We start from the raw sequence: 16,896 nt of genomic DNA on the forward strand, positions 1-16,896 counted from the left end.
CTTTATTGCATGAAGAAAAAAATCATGTTTTTCTCACACTAGATGAGACTATAAACTCTCATGATATACTACTAAATCGTAAGGAAGGTGGTTTTATGTACAAAATTTGTACAATCTTTTGGAAGCAGTGTGCTATTATTGTTTGATTATTAGATTTTTTGGTAGCAACAAAAAATAGTAAACCCTAAATTACGGTCATTCTATGACATTGAAATATTCTGTGGTGTGCTAACAAAGGTAGAAGGTACCGACGGACAATATTAAATTACAAGCGTTTGTTAATATTACATTCACATATCATACGAAAAGTGCATAACATGGTTACAAGTAATCATGGCTTCACTTCAGTTTCTATACAGTTCTCTAGTAGAATTTATTTTTGTTACATTAAAAGTACTTATGTATTATGGAATTTTTCTTACTTCTACGTCCTTTATTTGACTGTTATGTAACAGAAATATACACCTAGAAAAAAGTGAAGTATTTAGGATGTATGCGTAGTATAATTTTAATATTTCAAAAATTTATGAGAAATCTATTGAATTATCTATTTATGGGATTGGTTTATTTTCGAATTGTTTTGTTTCTTTCGGTTAGTACATTTTCAGAAATAAAAAATAATATAATAATTGTAGGAAATCGACACTCATTTCTGACAAGTTTCGTAGTGCATCTGTTGTGGCCACATGTTAACTATTGCTAGAGCTAGGTATTTAATTCGGCTACGTGGGAGCACGGTGGTTTTGTGTTCAGATGCATTACTCGTCTCCCACCCAGAGGGCAACGTAGGATCGTTTCCCGTCGGGGCAAACCCAGGATTTCTCTCAATTGACGTTCCCCCCGTTCCCGCCACCCAGTCATTCGGTCCCCGATGTCGTTAGTCCCTAAATATAGCGATGTTTTTTTTCTTTTCTTCCTGCGGCACCGCCGTCGTGTGCAGTGTCACTGGAACACGAATTGCCGTGCGGGAGGTGGGCACAGCCCGGGGAACGAGGTCCCGGGGCTGCGGTCAGTTCCGGCAACCCGCCGCCGGTGATAAGTAGGCGAGCGACACGTTCACCAACAGCCCCCGGCCTAATCAGTGCTCACCTCGTGGCCCACTTCACGGCCCGATAAACAACCCGCCGAGCCGGCCGAGAGCGGCTGACCCTGATGTCCGACGGGGCCAGCGCAGGTGGACGTGTGGCCAGCTGTGCCAGGAACACTTCACTCAGAGATTCATTTAGCTTAAAAGCCATTTCATCCTTTTAAACGTATTATTCCTCTAAAGAGTAGTATCAAAAATTTTTGCTTAAAATGTTGTTTTGATAACCACAACCATAAATAGGCAAATCATTAAATAAGTTCAAAGATCTTGTAAACCTTGTAAATATTATCGTAAACTTTTGGCTCAAAGGTGTTTGATAACACCAACCATTAGCTCAATTTTTTTTTGGGGGGGGGGATGGGTGTTAAGGACAAAAAAAATCGTTAACTCCCTTAGTTGGCGCAGTACCAAAGCCGTTCAAAGTTAATGTAAACTTTCTAAATGTTATCTGAAACTTTTTGTCCGTAACAGTTTTTGGCATAGCCAACTCTTTACTGCAAGAGGTAGTAGCATTTTTTCAAAATTGACTTTAATCCTTTTTTCCATCGTATATAAATATGAACTTCAAAATGTACCTGTTAATTTTTTTTCTGAATTTCTGCAATTTGAATGTGTGCTCGGGTAGGCCTATAGCTTTTCATAATATGTATACAAATGATTGTCACAACTTTGGAACTCCCAATATCCTGGTGGGCTCTGAACCACGTAGTTACATCTTCAGTACTGTATTTTAGGCGTGAACCACTACCGCCCTGCCTCTTGGTCTGTACGTAACATTAGCGTGCCCGGCCTTCTATGACTGCGGGGATGTAGGATAGCCGTGGGCTGGTTACAGAGGCGTCCAAATAAACCGGCCCAATCAGCTGGTGATGGACGATACCGCGCTGGACATTGATTGCGAAACCATGCTTAATTATAGTGTCCGCAGTAGTAGCGTTACGATTTTTATCTGAACGTTGATGAAAGGCGCACTTATGTAATACAATCATGGGGAATTATCTCTTCGTCGGTAAACAGAATTAGTGGGATCTGTCGATCACCGGCTGTTCCGTTGGATTTGGCGTAGCTCCAGCCGCTTGGCGTTATTTTCTATTTGACGTTACTAGAGCTCACAGTTCGTGATACGGTTACTAGCCTTAGGTTCCGATCTCGATCCGGGTTCGAACCAGTATTATTCGCAAGTGGGAATCTCTGCGGACTTTGCCGTGAGCCAGCGAGGTATCTTTGGGGTCGTCCATTAATCACGTGATGTTTTTTTAGCAAATTTTTAACCCCCCCTCCCCCCTAGTGATTTGTGGTGAGGTTTTATACTCTCCCCCCCCCCCCCCCCAACAAATCACGTGTATTTTTTCGGTACAAAATATTTTTAAAAATTTCAGAATATTATCTTTAAATATAGGTATAATCTAATTTAATTCTGGAAAATTAAGCACAGCATGTATATTCGGCGCCAAAATCACAGTCTTACTGGCGACTGGCAAGCCGAGCCGGGCGGGGATATTGTTGCCTGGCTACGGCGAGTCAAGGTCACGCGTCGCTTTTCGGTTTAGTAGAAATCGCGTGAAAAAATAAATACACGTGATCTCTCTCTACACCCCTCCTCCCCCCTTGTGATTTTTCGTGATTTTTCCGAACCCCCCCCCCCCCTTTCGAGCCTCACGTGATTAATGGACGATCCCTTTTGAGTGCTCCTGTTTCTCCACGAATTTATTCCGCCAATGCTCTATCACCATTCATCGTCTCACCGTGACCCCGATGTCAACTGAATGTTAAGCCCTAACTCATTCGTTCGTTCGTTCATCCATTCATTCTGGCATCGTCGACGTGGCTTTTACCTCATTGCGTTACGTAGTTGTGCGAGGACAGATATTTTCTCTCGGTATACTCGGGACTGAGGGCAACATGAGACATCTTTCCTGGTGTTATTTCACTTCGCGGCCGATTGTCGTCGTCACCACAACGCCACCCGTTGTATCAATCAGCTCGCCGTCTGGTCGTTCGCCCATCACTCATCAGACTCATAAGTGGACGTAGACAGATCGTCCATCGTCCTCTGGAGTGTTTCGTCTGTCGGTGATCCTGAAACGAAGAGTGTTCCATTCACCAAATTTCACATTGTGATGGTTAATTGTCACATCTTTACCATACGACTCGAGTATCCCTCTGTTCGATACTTTCCAGCCATTTCTGATTCAGTGTCGGCGATTATGTCACATAAGCGGGTGTTTTATCTGGCCGGGCCATTGCGGTAGAGGTAGAGGTTAAAGGAACTGTTTACGTTGCACTATTATGCAAGAGGCTTAAGTCTGGGGGGCTTTATACTCATTGTTGGATTTTTTGTTTTTCTGATTCCATGTTTTTTTAAGGTACTTTCTAAAACTGGACTTCATATTGTGTACATACACAACTATGGGAACTCAACTTATATCATGATGCAATTAGTCAAGCAAAATGGATAGTTATAAATACTTTCAATACCAGATTAGGCGTAGATTATATTACCTGTTGTGAAAAGTAACAGCAAAACGCAATTTCCAATTTTTATACTATGAAATATTTGCAAAACTTGCAATAAAACAAACATAAAAATGCATAATGCAGTAACCTAACATAAAATGCAGTAACCTATAATAATATGGTGCATTCAAGCTGATCTGAACATTCTAGAATCAACTTCTGACAGTCATGCCTGCCAACAACTACACAAAATTCAACTTAGTCTGCGTCACGCCTGTTGAAACTGACAGCATTTTAGGACAAGTAGTTTCATTAATAAGTATCGCAGGCTCCGCGGCAGTTGTCTGAGGTTTCTTGGCTTGTGGCTTGTGGCTTTTAGCCGCGTCAGAAGTGAATAGTTCACCGGTCGACATTCAGTCGCTGTCATCAGGGTAAAAGTCACCTACTCAGTACGAGGTGTAGTTGGTGACGCGCGGCTGAAGACCACAAGCCAGGAGACCCTAGACATTTTCATATTGAAACACGCAGTTGAAGTGAAAGAAAACACTGTGCAAGAATTGGAAAGTGCTCCAACTAGTTGGAATGCAGTAAAGGAGGGTGAAGCAGAGCGCATCTGAGTATAACCGCGCGACGTTGAACGTTACTTTCACGTTAACCTCTGCAAGTGGGCTCGTCGCTCGTGAACGTGAGTCGGGGCGGGACGTTCGGCACCGGAGTCACGCGAGCGCGGTCGAGGGCGCGGCGCCGCAAGGCCGTCTTGTCGCTGAATATTCACTTTCCCGACCGCGAGGCAGGCGGGCACGCTCCACTTGGCTCAGTGCGGTGCGCGCGTACGAGGACTGCGCTCGGCTTTGTTCTCCGCTCACGCTCAGCGCTGCACGGTGGCGCTTCCGGTGAGTGTCGCTTCGTCTCCTGCTGTTGGAAGTGGTGAAACCTGCACTTCCCGTGTCCGGATCTATGGAATGTAGCTGTGAGTTACGGACATTTCATGTCTTCTCGATGTTAAGATGGTACTCTTGCATCAGGCCGATGACTTCGCTGTCGGCGAGACATTGAGCTCTATTGGACAAAAAAATAAAAGTCCTTCAGTTTGGAAACAAACGTTTCCGTGTCGAGACGTTTGACCGGGACCGGTCTCCAGTGTTAGATTCATCGACGGCGGTGATTGGCTCGCCCGGTCGTCGGCGCTGGTGGGCCGCGCCGCCCCTGCGTCGCGAGGGCTCCGCGCGTGGGGGGCGCAGGCCTTGGTGCCGCACACTCGCGACCTTCAGCTGTCGGCGATCAGGCGCCGACGCCCCGAATCGCGAGGGTTTGGTCGGGGACACGTCCTGCCCTCTTCGACGACGCATGTCGCCGGTGACGGCGCGTGAGGTTCTAGAGGTCTGGCTCGACTCCTACCTGGCGTCCTGATGCGAATATATTTTACGTTATAGAAACGTATGCATACGTTTTTCGAGGATTTTGGCTTCCGCACACTATCTGCCTCGTGCGTTTGTTACGAATCTGTTGTCGGCGAAGGGTACAACGTAATTTAGTTCATTATGCCATTATTGGGCCAAAATATTCATAATCTAGGATTGTTTTGTCTCGAAGGATGCCGGGGGCGTTGTGATTGAGTGGTCAGATCATTGGCTATCCTAAAATACGATCTGGGTTCGATTTCTTGGGTTATCAAACCTGGGTAACGTAGAGTTGGTGGGTTTATTGGGCTTATCCCGTTACCTACACCCTTTAATTCCGTCGTTGCATCATTTTCATCGTGCAACCCTTTATTGTCTGTAGTGACCTCGATGTTAATCTGTGTTTCATTCGGGACGTTTTGCTGTGAGCGCCTCACCCATGAAACACGTCTGACAGACACCCGAACAGCGAGAGTGGTCTCTCCAGGGTCTTCTGTGTCCGTGTGGTCGCGGGTTCGATCACAGCTCTCCGACAAAGTGCAAAGTGGTGCGGATCCCACTGTAATCTTGGAGGTCCCGGCCGCCCTAACACCCTGAGGTCACACAGACAGCGCGCACGATCTTGCCGCTCACGTGCGAAGGGGCTTCGCCGCAGGGGGAATGGAGCTAGCTACTCGCTGGCGGGGCGGGGCTCGTAGCACGTGTCCCGCGCGCGTGAGCGGCCGTAGCTGCGACAATCCCACCACACCCTGCGCCTCTCCCAACTGACTACGTAAGACTACGGGTAGCAAGGATTATACAGTGTTCCGATTAGTTGGAATGTTCTTATGGTGCAGTACCGTTAATCCGAACACTGTAAACGTTCAGTTTACGCCACACGTGAATTATTTCAGTCTCTAAAGCGTTTAATAAATATAGTTTAAAAAAATAAAAAACATGCTTTTAAAGAATATCAAACTAAAAAGTTAAAAATATATATAGTTTAAAAAACTAAAGAAACATGCTTTTAAAGATTATCAAACTAAAAAGTAAAAAATAATTTTAAAATTAAATTTATGACAATAGTATATAAGCAATACTAGTATAAATGAGAAAAAATCTTGAGGCGCTTTGTGCCATATTTTTTGAATATTAAGCGCCCCATGCTTTTTTCTCATTTATACTAATATTGCTTATATACTATTGTCATAAATTTAATTTTAAAATTATTTTTTACTTTTTAGTTTGATAATCTTTAAAAGCATGTTTCTTTAGTTTTTTAAACTATATTTATTTTTAACTTTTTAGTTTGATATTCTTTAAAAGCATGTTTTTTAGTTTTTTAAACTATATTTATTTTTAACTTTTTAGTTTGATATTCTTTAAAAGCATGTTTTTTTAGTTTTTTAAACTATATTTATGTATAATTATCATAGGGAAATGAGTTACCGACACTACCTATTACCATCTGAGATAACTATTTGGAGTTGCAACGTCACAAAGAAATGGTAAAGTCTCTACGAATCATTTGCAGTTAGATGTATGGATATAATATTAGAATTTACCGGGGGAAAAAAAAACATTTTTTTTTCGGCGTGGCCGGGAGTAGAACCCACGATCGCTGAATCCGAAAGCTGACGTCACAGAAGTCGCGCGCCTTAGACCGCTCGGCTAACGAACATAATGAAATGGGTGGGACATTTTACAGTGATGAGTCTCTCACTCTTAGTCGACAGAGTTACAGACGGACAGACAGAGTTACAGACGGACAGACAAACATACAGGTGAAGCTAATATAAAGCATGTAAAAACAAAGGCAGAATATTATGAATTATTTAAACTAAATAAAAGTGGGCCAGGCCCAATCGAGAGAAACCAATTGGTCAGGGGACTAATAATTTTGTCGGGTCATCTCCCCATTAATTATTCAGTGTACAACTTTTTTCAAACTGCACAATTAAAAAAAAACCTGTAAACTTTACTGTGTAAGCATGATCTATGTTTATCTCATCACTTGTAGGGAGGGTTTCATATGGGTTCTTGTTATTTTCGTCGTATCAAGGTAAACCCAAACATTAAAAAAATCTCGATATTCAACCGAAGCCCTTTGATACCCGGGCCCCGGGTATTCGGCCCCCCATCCCCATCCCCTTAACCATCCCTCTCGACGGCAGGGCAGGGTGGTTAAGTTCAATTGCTCATTTTGCCTGGAACATAATTTAAATGCCTGCATTCGCAGGCGAGTTATTCTGTTCAACACTGTAATCGCTTCCTTTTTTTTAATTTAAAGTTGCATCTTTGTTTTAGTTTCTTGCACGACTGCTGCTATAGAATTGAGTTTCATGTGTGGAGAAATATGTATTCTTAACCTCGGTGTCTGTACCTTCTGCTGCGGGGGGTATTTTTTTGTTAAATTTTTATATTTATAATATACATTAATACAGTCTTTAAAATAAAAATTGATAATTCCTCTATTCTTACTTTTTTTATGTTCTACAGAAAAATTTTCGATCAGAATTAAATACAGATTAAATAATCGTAAATTTGTTTTGGCCATATGTATTTAGAGATGAATTGTTTTGAGTGGGGAAAACAGGTCCGGAAATGAGAGCCCAAATAATTAATTACAGTTATATTTATCAAATAATACTTTAAATATATTTAAATCACAGCAATTTAAATGTCCGTCCATAAATTAATCACACCATTATAATTCCACTTTTTACTCTTCCCATTGGAGCTCGGCTGGACAGTGGGCTCTCTCTATCTCACCGCGTACCTCCGTCTCAACCACTGCTTCGCACTATTCGTCCGCCGCACACACAACACCGCCCCGGATGCTTCGGTCTCCTATGATCCGATGACTCGCTCTTTTCACTTCACTGCTCTCGCGGGTCGTCCGCCCCGTTTATACACCTCTCACCCCCACCCTGGATAGGTCTCGGAGCCCTTAGAAGTGTCGCGTTATCAGAACCCCCGACTTAACACTCGAAGTTCTGAGAACATCGACGCCCTAGTTAGGGTCCTTCACTCAGACAGGGCTCTGGAAGCTTGCCGCACCCTCGAGGGAGATAGAGAGGCTGGCGCGCCGGCTGACTGGTCAGCATTGTCGCCAGTGTCCTCGTAACAATATTGTATTTCACAGCTAAGCGAAAGTATTAATTTTCTTGATTATTCTGAAGTTGTAAAACAGCAGGGGCGTATGTCCATGAAATTATTTAAAATCAGTATCCTCCACTGCCGGAATTATTAATAAAGGACCTACGAAAAAAAAGTAAATATAAAACATAATATAAATGAACTTAATTAACTATTTATAAGTCTAGGTTGTTTTGAAGCGCAAAATGTATGTTGAACTAATGAGTAAGTAGCTGTAGAAGTCTTCGTCATGGCACGGGGCACGACTGCAAATTGCTGGGCTCGCCGCTTGCAGTGGAGGATGTCGCGCGGGGCTCCTGGTAGCATCTGCGTGCTGCCTGGTAACTCGGCGAGGCTTATCAAGATGCATTGCGCCGCCTCTTCGCTGCCGGCGCACCTGCGCGCGTCCCTCTCTCGCCCCGCCATTAGCGCCGATGCACGATGCACCACCGGCACACACACACACACACTTGCTGTCTCGGTCTGCGTGTGGAGATTGCATCTTGGCATGGTCCGCTTCTTCCCTCAGTATGGCTTGGCTCCGTAGGTCGACTTGCTCAGTCGTGACTTGAGGCAAAGGAAAGTATTAATCAGTCGGTTTAACCTGCCAAGGTCTTGTTTAGGTTTTCTGTGCCTGATTGTGCAAGCCGGCCTTAGGCATGCCGCATAACGAACTCGAGTGTTTTTACTGGCGCTGTTCGCGCTGGTGAGACGCTGGGAGGTGAAACATTGGCGCGACCAGCAACAAGCATCACCAGCTCCAGTTTGAATACATTCTGGGAACATTCGAAAATCTAGTTTAATGTGAGGCATGCCTCATGAATGCAGCGCATTGTATTGATATTCAAGGATGATAATTGTCTTCTCATTACTAATATTTCAAGGCTTACAAGCAGTATAATGGGCTGTCGCCAGCAAACATTTGCACGCGAGAGCCTCTGCCGACTGTCGGAACTCCAACGGGCGTGGTTGACCTTAAATGGGAGTTCTCGTAAACTTGGTGCGACGTCATCTCCGCGAATCCTGGTGAGAGTGTAGGTACAGTTTTTTTCGAAGAATGAGACATGCAAGCCAACGGACTCATTCGTTTCACCTTGCTTTTTCGTACTTTCAATAAGCATTTAAAACATTGACCTTGCATATTAAGTAAAAATAAATCAGCTGATGAAAATTATATTTATATTCGTGGGAAAATCACGCCCGCAAAGAAAATATCAAGAAAGGACTCGACAACCAGTGTATTCCGTATTTTCCCAATAACCTACAATTTTTATTATGTAATGGGTTTGTGCTGTCTGTACTTATGTCTTTTTTCTCGTATTAAGATGCAACGTATTCAAGATCTGCAATCTAATGAACTATTTATAACGTCTGTGTTCTTGCTCTTGCGAATTTCGTACCCGTACTTATATTTGTATCACCTATATTTGGATCACCCAGATGAATTGTGCATTTCCGAGTTTTAGTTGCAGTATTTCGTTTTTAATTTATTATTTTAACCTTTTCTAGCTGTCGTGTCACATCTCCTATTGTACCTGTCCGCCACTTCAAAGGTCTCGATGACATTTTTTTTATACTTTAATAGTTTGCGAGGCCTGAATCTGTTTTGGCGTTAAATTAACGGCGCTGAAGACAAAACAAAGAAACGTTCGGAGACTTGTCGCGTGGAGGCGAGGACTCTAGGGTAATAGTTGCGTCGTCTGTGACGTAGACAAATGCGTCCAGCCTCCGCGCAGTCACTTGAGTTGGGGACTGCTTCAGCGCGTTAGTGAGTACCTGCATAGTCGCTTCTCGTCGATGTAGTGGTCATTAGAGGCGAACACAAACAAAGGAAACCATCCCGGCATTTACCTTGAGTAGCGAATTGGGAAAATCATTGAAAACTGAAATCACGATGAACGGATCGGAATTCGAACCCGGGTCCCGTCGAATGCGAGTTCGACGCTTTACCGTCGCGCTATTCCGCGAACCCCGCTTCTTGACGCAATCTGGAGGCAGTCACGTGCTCACGGGCCGCGTCGCGCCATCAGCTAGTGGCGGTGGGGCCGGACTCGCTGGTGGGAAACATGGTGGACGGAGTACGCTTGTCTTCCCCACCCGTTCGTTCCGTCAGATGCTCGATTAGCGGGTTTTGGGAATAGACATTACGACAGACAGCCGCGATTAGGCACGGCGCTCGAGTCCACGTCTTGACCTTCTCAAGTCCTCTGGCAGTCCGCTACGCAAGTGTGACTCGTCTCGGCACAGTTTTCTGAACGGTTGGCTTTTTTGCATACCATTATTGAATATATATTTTCATTTTTAATAAGAGTTACTCGTTTATTGTCCTTCACGTTCGTATTAGGTCCCAGAAGTTGGACTTTTCCCTGTTGGGGATTGAATTGCTGGTCATTGTAACTAACTTCTCAAGATGGTTTATATATAGGGTAATTGTTAAATTATATATTATATTATCTGGTGTCAAGGTGCTGGAGGTTTATTTCCCATCATAAATCTGTAAAATGACTAAACATAGTTTTTCTAAGAGAAAATAAGTTTATTGGTCATTTGTCAATTTTGGTACCATGTGTATCAAACCGATACATTGTCCCTACTGTGCATATCGTCTGCCGTCTATCGTACGGACGTGACTACAGCGCCAGGTTTTCACATAACAACCCTGGAGCGGTCCGGTGTTAGTCTGTAGTGTGTTTGCTGTTAGCGCGTCTACCCGTGCATCCTGCGTCACGCGTCTGCGCCGAGCGGAATGCGCGTCAGTACAATGGGGGAGGGAGTGGGGGAGGGAGGGCCGGCGGATGCTGGGTACATGCGCCGCGCCAGCCAAGCGTGGATCCCGCAGCTGTCACGCCCCGCAGCGACGCGGAGGCGAACCCTCGTCACTCTGACAGCAGGTCTGAGTGTGATGTGCTGCTCCTTGCACTGCAGTAGCACACAACTATAAATATCTTACCCAAAATAATAATACAGTGTACATATTTTGTGAGGAAGTTCTTGTAAATACATGTGTATTAAACTAAAACTCTGGATATATATGTTTTTTTTGGTCTAGTTAAGACATACGTATAACGTGGAATATCGAAAATGTTTAAAATTTGTAACTTGTATCTGAAACATTCTGGTAAACTACGGACTTATTTGGGAAAATAGAAAAGGGGGGTTGGGGGGTTGGAGTGGTTCTTAGAATACATACTATTAAATAAATAATGAAATTATTGTTAGTTTGAGAAGTATATTTTTCATGTCTTCCTAATGTTATACGCTTTTTAGATATTGTGTAAATGAAACGAATGCTTACACAATAAAACTATACATATTTCTTATGGCGGATTAATTAATTCTAGCCATAGATTAGTTAAAAATTAGTTGTATTGTATTCAAATAGTTCTTCGAAGCTAATTTGATTTCATCAGTAGCTTCTAGTTCGATAGTGTTCGAAGGACAGTCACACAAAGCTTGACCTCTAAATATTAAATCAGCGTTAACCAATAAGAAATGACTTCCGCGGTACCACGGGGATGCAGTCGAATCAGTTATACAAATAACTCGTGTTTGCCGTTGCCTCGAAGAGTGAGAGATGAGCAGTAGAAATTCCATTGTCGAGCCGAGCGCCGGTGGGGAGACTAAATTTTGAATTTCATTTTGAACCTGTTTTCTTACTCCTAACTGTATATATTGAAGAAAGATTGCCTGGCCATCAGCTTTGGCTAATTTCACCCCCCTCCCCCCCCGAACCCTCAACATACTGTAATATTAACTTAAAAATTTAACAGCACCTGTAAGCCTAGCCGAAAAGGATTTTTTTTTTGTTAACTGTAACCCAAGACCAGGACTTGCATTAGTGTGAACATTGTTGAGAGGGTGAATATGTCCAGCATTCTCAGGTGTGTCATGTTGCCACATGTTGAGCCTTCGGCAAACACGGAATAGTCACTGTACCGTACAGCTTTAAACTAGTGCTGATCTAGACATTATTGCGAAAAATAAACTAGCAGCGATTGCTCTGACTAAGGAAAATTCTAGTGATAATGGTTTTCTTAAATATTTGAGTTGGGGTGCAATCAATTTCCAGTAAGAGTTTATTTGATGTATTACGTTTTCCAACTGTACCTTTACCTACCAAAAAAATACTTTGGCCTTGAGGAAAGAACGATAACTCTTTAAAGGGCCATAGTTTATTTGTCAGTGTATGTGAGTGCAAAAATATTCACACATTGATAAATATTTACGTGATTTGGATACGCAAGCAATGATCTGAAAGTTCATAAGTGACTATGGATGAAAAACTGTTAAGTCTAAAGTACAAAAAAAGGCGATTGAGGGTAGCAAAAACTTTTTTTTTCTCGGGACGCTATGATGGAAAATTCCATTCTTTAGCATTTGGGGCGCGCAGTTCAGTAAACCCACGTGGTGGCCTGCTGTTGAGTCCTTGGCACCAAGTGTTCGTGTGTTATCTTGACAAGTTTTGTAAACTCTGTGTCGATTGACATGTTCGATATGTTTTCCTAGTTATTTCAGCCTTCTTTAGAGTTAAAAGGCGTTACGTGGTATGTCGCAGTAGTTTCACAACGTAGTGTATAATTTAGGCTCAGATTCTAAGACCGTGCTGTTTTATGTTTGATGAACTTTTGTTCGGTTGGCGCTAAGAACGACATTGAAACGTGCATCAAACCAAACGCCAATCGTACGTACCTCCCCGGCAGTTTTTATTTAAAGTTAACTAGAGGCATTGACACCACGCAACAAATTACTGCAGAAAATGCATTTATTCTATAGGCATGCAGTAAATTCATGCATCTGATAAGCACTCACAATTTTTTTTTGTTCGGAGACACCTCCAACTTTGAGCTCAGTTTTGTAGCGCTCAGTAAGAAACAAAACGTTGGTAACAATCGTCGTAGAATCGAATGAAGCACGCATAGGCCCTACCTCTTGTTTACTTTGACGATTGGCCCGCAGTTGTCCCGTCACTCCCCGTGGACGACCCCGAGCCAGTGATGAACAACTGTGACGGAACCATGTGCAAATTGGGCCAAATTGTGGAAAATACCATGGCCTTGGAGTAGTCAATGAGCGCCCAAAAGTGGTTTGAGTATGCGTGGCTCGGTCACACACGCCGAAGTGGTTAGCTAATTTTCTTCTCATTACTAATATTTCAAGGCTTTTCGTGTTTAATGTATTCGCATACTTCTCTTGCATTAAATGTTTTTGTCTTAAATTTTCTCAACGAGTGTTTAATGAATATTACATGTTATTTTGTGACCTTTAGTAAATATTTGGTTAGGAAGTTTGTGATCCAACAACAAATGCAACGGAGGTATCGGAATAAATTTGCAGGGAAAGGCTTCAAGTATAATGGTAATGAGAAGAAATTGGCGTGTGAGAGCAAACCGGGTCGTTACCACAACGCCGAAATACCATAACGCCGAATGTCAAAATTGACCACATTGCCGACAGCCTGAAAACTGCTTTGTACCACAACGCCGAAATAACAACTGAATGAATTTGTGTGTGTTTCTTAAATGTACCTTAAGGGGCCCGCCTCGTCAGGGGTGTGTGTGTGTTAGTGAGGCGGGATGATAAGCGCGACGCTCGCTGGTGCTCCCAGCGCGGTATCGCCTCTAAGCGCAAGTCTCTGAACTGGCGCGCATTCGTCTCGTCGTCACAGGATAACTGTGAAATTTGAGCGGTGACCGTAACATTATATGGCGGAGATATGAAGATAAAGGTGTTATGCAAGCCCCTTAAGTACTTTCAAGAATCTGTACTGATTGTTTTATGCCTAAAAATTACTCTGAAAACACGCGTTTTAGGCATTTTAACGCGTCTAAAAATACAGTTTAAAAACTTAATCCGAAATTAAAAGTACTTTTCGGTCCTCAGCGAACTCTTAAATGCTATTCGTAAATAGGCCCCACTCGGATATCTTGGGTAGTTTTGAAATCGCGTTGTTTTTCCTGAAGCTCTGCACACCGTATGTGTGCCCAGGTAGGCGGGCCCCTTAACGCCGAAATACCACAATCAAACCTAACCTTACCTAACCTAACCTAGCGTAATATAACCTAACCTAACTTAACTTAACCTAAGCTAGTCTAACCTAACCTAGTCTAACCTAACCTAACCTTTGTGGCAGTCCTGCAATGGCATTTTTCGGCGTTAGTGTATTTCGGCGTTGTAATTCGGCGTTGTGGTACACAGCAGTTTTCTAGCTGTCGGCGTTGTGGTCAATTTGGCATTTCGGCGTTGTGGTGCGTCCCCGAGCAAACCTGACATGCAGTCTGGAGCGAAGTAGTCGTGACCAGTGAAGAGTTCTCGTCTGGCGGACCTGCGCGGGTCTGCTGCCCTGGGGCTCGGCTCGGCGGGGCGCGACCTTGCGGGATGTGGAGCGCGTCCCGAGCGCCTGCCACCAATCACGGCGCCCCCGCGCGACGCTGATGTATCGGGGCTGTGATGCGGTATTGACGGGGTCCCGCGCGCGAACATCGCTCACCCGCTGACGCTGATTACAGGACCCGCGAGCCCGCCGCCCCGCTGTTATCCCCGCCCTCGCTCGCTGTCGTAACAACACTGGTGCGTGATTCGTGTGTGTACACGGAACTTGATTGGGTATGCACGCAGGTACGCAGAGATGAACCATGGACATGATTAGAAACTTTTATTATTATTTAAATGTAGACGTCATGTTAAGAAAATATGAACGGAATTGGAAGAAATTTTGATGTGACAAGCATGATCAAAGATCAAGAAACAAGAACAAAGATAATAGCAGTGATGAGAAACGTGGTTCCCGTATAGAAAGCCAGCCTTTTAAGTATGGATAAGGACACAAGAGCATCAGACAATTCGATAATTAGAACAAAAAACCCTTTTGTACACCCTAACAAGGATTAGATCTAGGTGGTATCAGGATGCGCCTATAATTTGGAACAAGCTTTCTTTTCTTAAATTGGTTTAACAAAAATAATACTTGGCACTTACTTTGATAATTAATCCAAATTGAAGCTATGCGGCTATGATGTGTGTTAGAAATACTTTCCGAAAATGTCATGTATAATAAGTAAAGTGTATTTTTTATAGTTGTTCCTGATTGCATAATTGCGTCCGCGTGTAAGTGGCGCACCGCGCAATGCATCCGAAGCTGATTTGAGCGGATGCATCACGCGATGCCTTCTAGTTCAATGTCTGTCTTCAACTGAGTGGCTCTGAACTGAGCGTATCTCGTGAGCGACCATCTTTACTAGTCATGTTCAGAAATTGGTTTTGCTGACTCGCTATTGCATCATGAGCACATTCGTAGGTTTTCTTTGATCTGCTTAGTAAAAATGAAAAGAAAAAATCGGATAATCCCGACCACTTAGGGGTCCCAGTACATTTGAAATTCGATTTGATGTTTCGCCTTCGTGTTCGCCTCTGATACGTAGGCCTACGCCATGTTTACTTATATTTATTATCCTCACCATCGTTTCGGAATTAACGCGTGTTACTTTATCTCCACCCAACGTTTTCTGGGCTGTAAGAGCTAAGGGGGCAATTTAAACTACATTCATATGCTGTCCGACCGCTATTAATATCAACTTGGCTTTCCGGTTTGACGTGCGTCGAAAATCTCGCCCGGTAGTCCTTGGAGCCGCCGTCTTCTCTGCCCACGAGATTTTGCGCTGGCGAGATCTGCAGGTTGGGTTAGTAGTTTTGTGTACAAGTGTTTTTAGGGTGTGTCCACGTTGTAATGCATTCGACTAATAATCTTACGATCCTACATAGGGATTATTTATAATCAAACATTACAAAAGAAAGTTTATATAGGTTTCAAATGTTTGACACTGTGAAAATGTTATTTATTAATTGGATAAATGTACGGTTGAAGAGTTTTTTTTTTTACATAGATAGGCTGTAGATACAGAAAACAATTGGTAGAAACCCTAATGCAGAGGACAGCTGGTGGTGGATGTCCACTCGTGGACGCAGCGTCAGTTGTGGGTTATCCAAGCACACGTAAGGAGGGGAAGGGGGGAGGGAGTGGGGAGGGGGAACAGGAGAGCCCGGACCGCCTCGAGGGGGGTCGCTGCGCCTGTCTTGCCTTCCTGGTCCAGGTCGCAGCCTCCTTCTCGCGCGCTGTGCTCCTTCGGCCGCGGCAGTTCCGTGAGGCGCGCCGCCGCCCGGCGACACCTGTTCTCTGGTCCGCCGCAACGGACAGACACGTCTCTCTTTTTTTTCTTAATACTGACAATCCAAATGAAAAAAAATAAACAATGTAACTGAATTGTGAAAACAAAGATTCCACCAATAAATTCTTCCACTTGGAAGAATTTTAAAGATACTGCTTAATAGGCGAATAGCAAGTATGAGCTTTTATTTCCAGTCGTTTTACAGTTGAATTTAATTTGTCATTTAACAAAATGATCTTTAGGTAAGGATGGAAATATTAACTGTGAATTCACATAAACTATTACTGCGAAAACCTACCAGTAAATTATTAGGTGACAGGGTAACATCTTTTTGGGACCATGGTATTAAAGTACATCTCTAATTTCATTTTTAAGGCCCTCTTTGAACAGCTTCGTAGAAGATAACTAGTAAAATTTCTTCGCTGTTAGCCAAATTAATTTGTATCAGTCATAGGCGGCTGATAATTTCAGTTGGCAGTAATAGGCAGGTGTACAGGTGTATATTTGGGCTGTTTCTGTTATACCTGAGTCGCCAAACTAAGTAGAGAATTAAAAAAAACACACACTTTTATCACACACTTTGTAAGGCGTGTGATTTACGATGCAGCGCTTTGTTTCTGAGAGAGAATTGACTTTTAGAAGACGCTAACCAGGTTTTGATAGTCTACTTTCA

General features: G+C 43.3%; 1 protein-coding gene across 4 annotated transcripts in view; it reads left to right on the plus strand.

The window, feature by feature from the left end:
* LOC134532957 (protein outspread) overlaps positions 1–16,896 on the plus strand; it is a 236,392-nt gene that overhangs the window by 31,399 nt on the left and 188,097 nt on the right. The window contains exon 1 of one of the 4 annotated variants that reach the window (XM_063370044.1): positions 4,338–4,437. The exons of the other annotated variants lie outside the window; for them this stretch is intronic. The gene's annotated coding sequence lies outside the window, so the exon portion shown is untranslated. Of the gene's footprint in view, positions 1–4,337; positions 4,438–16,896 lie in introns of those variants that run through there. 4 annotated transcript variants of the gene reach the window in all.

Source organism: Bacillus rossius, chromosome 6 (assembly GCF_032445375.1).
Source record: "Bacillus rossius redtenbacheri isolate Brsri chromosome 6, Brsri_v3, whole genome shotgun sequence".
Taxonomy (NCBI): Eukaryota; Metazoa; Arthropoda; class Insecta; order Phasmatodea; family Bacillidae; genus Bacillus; species Bacillus rossius.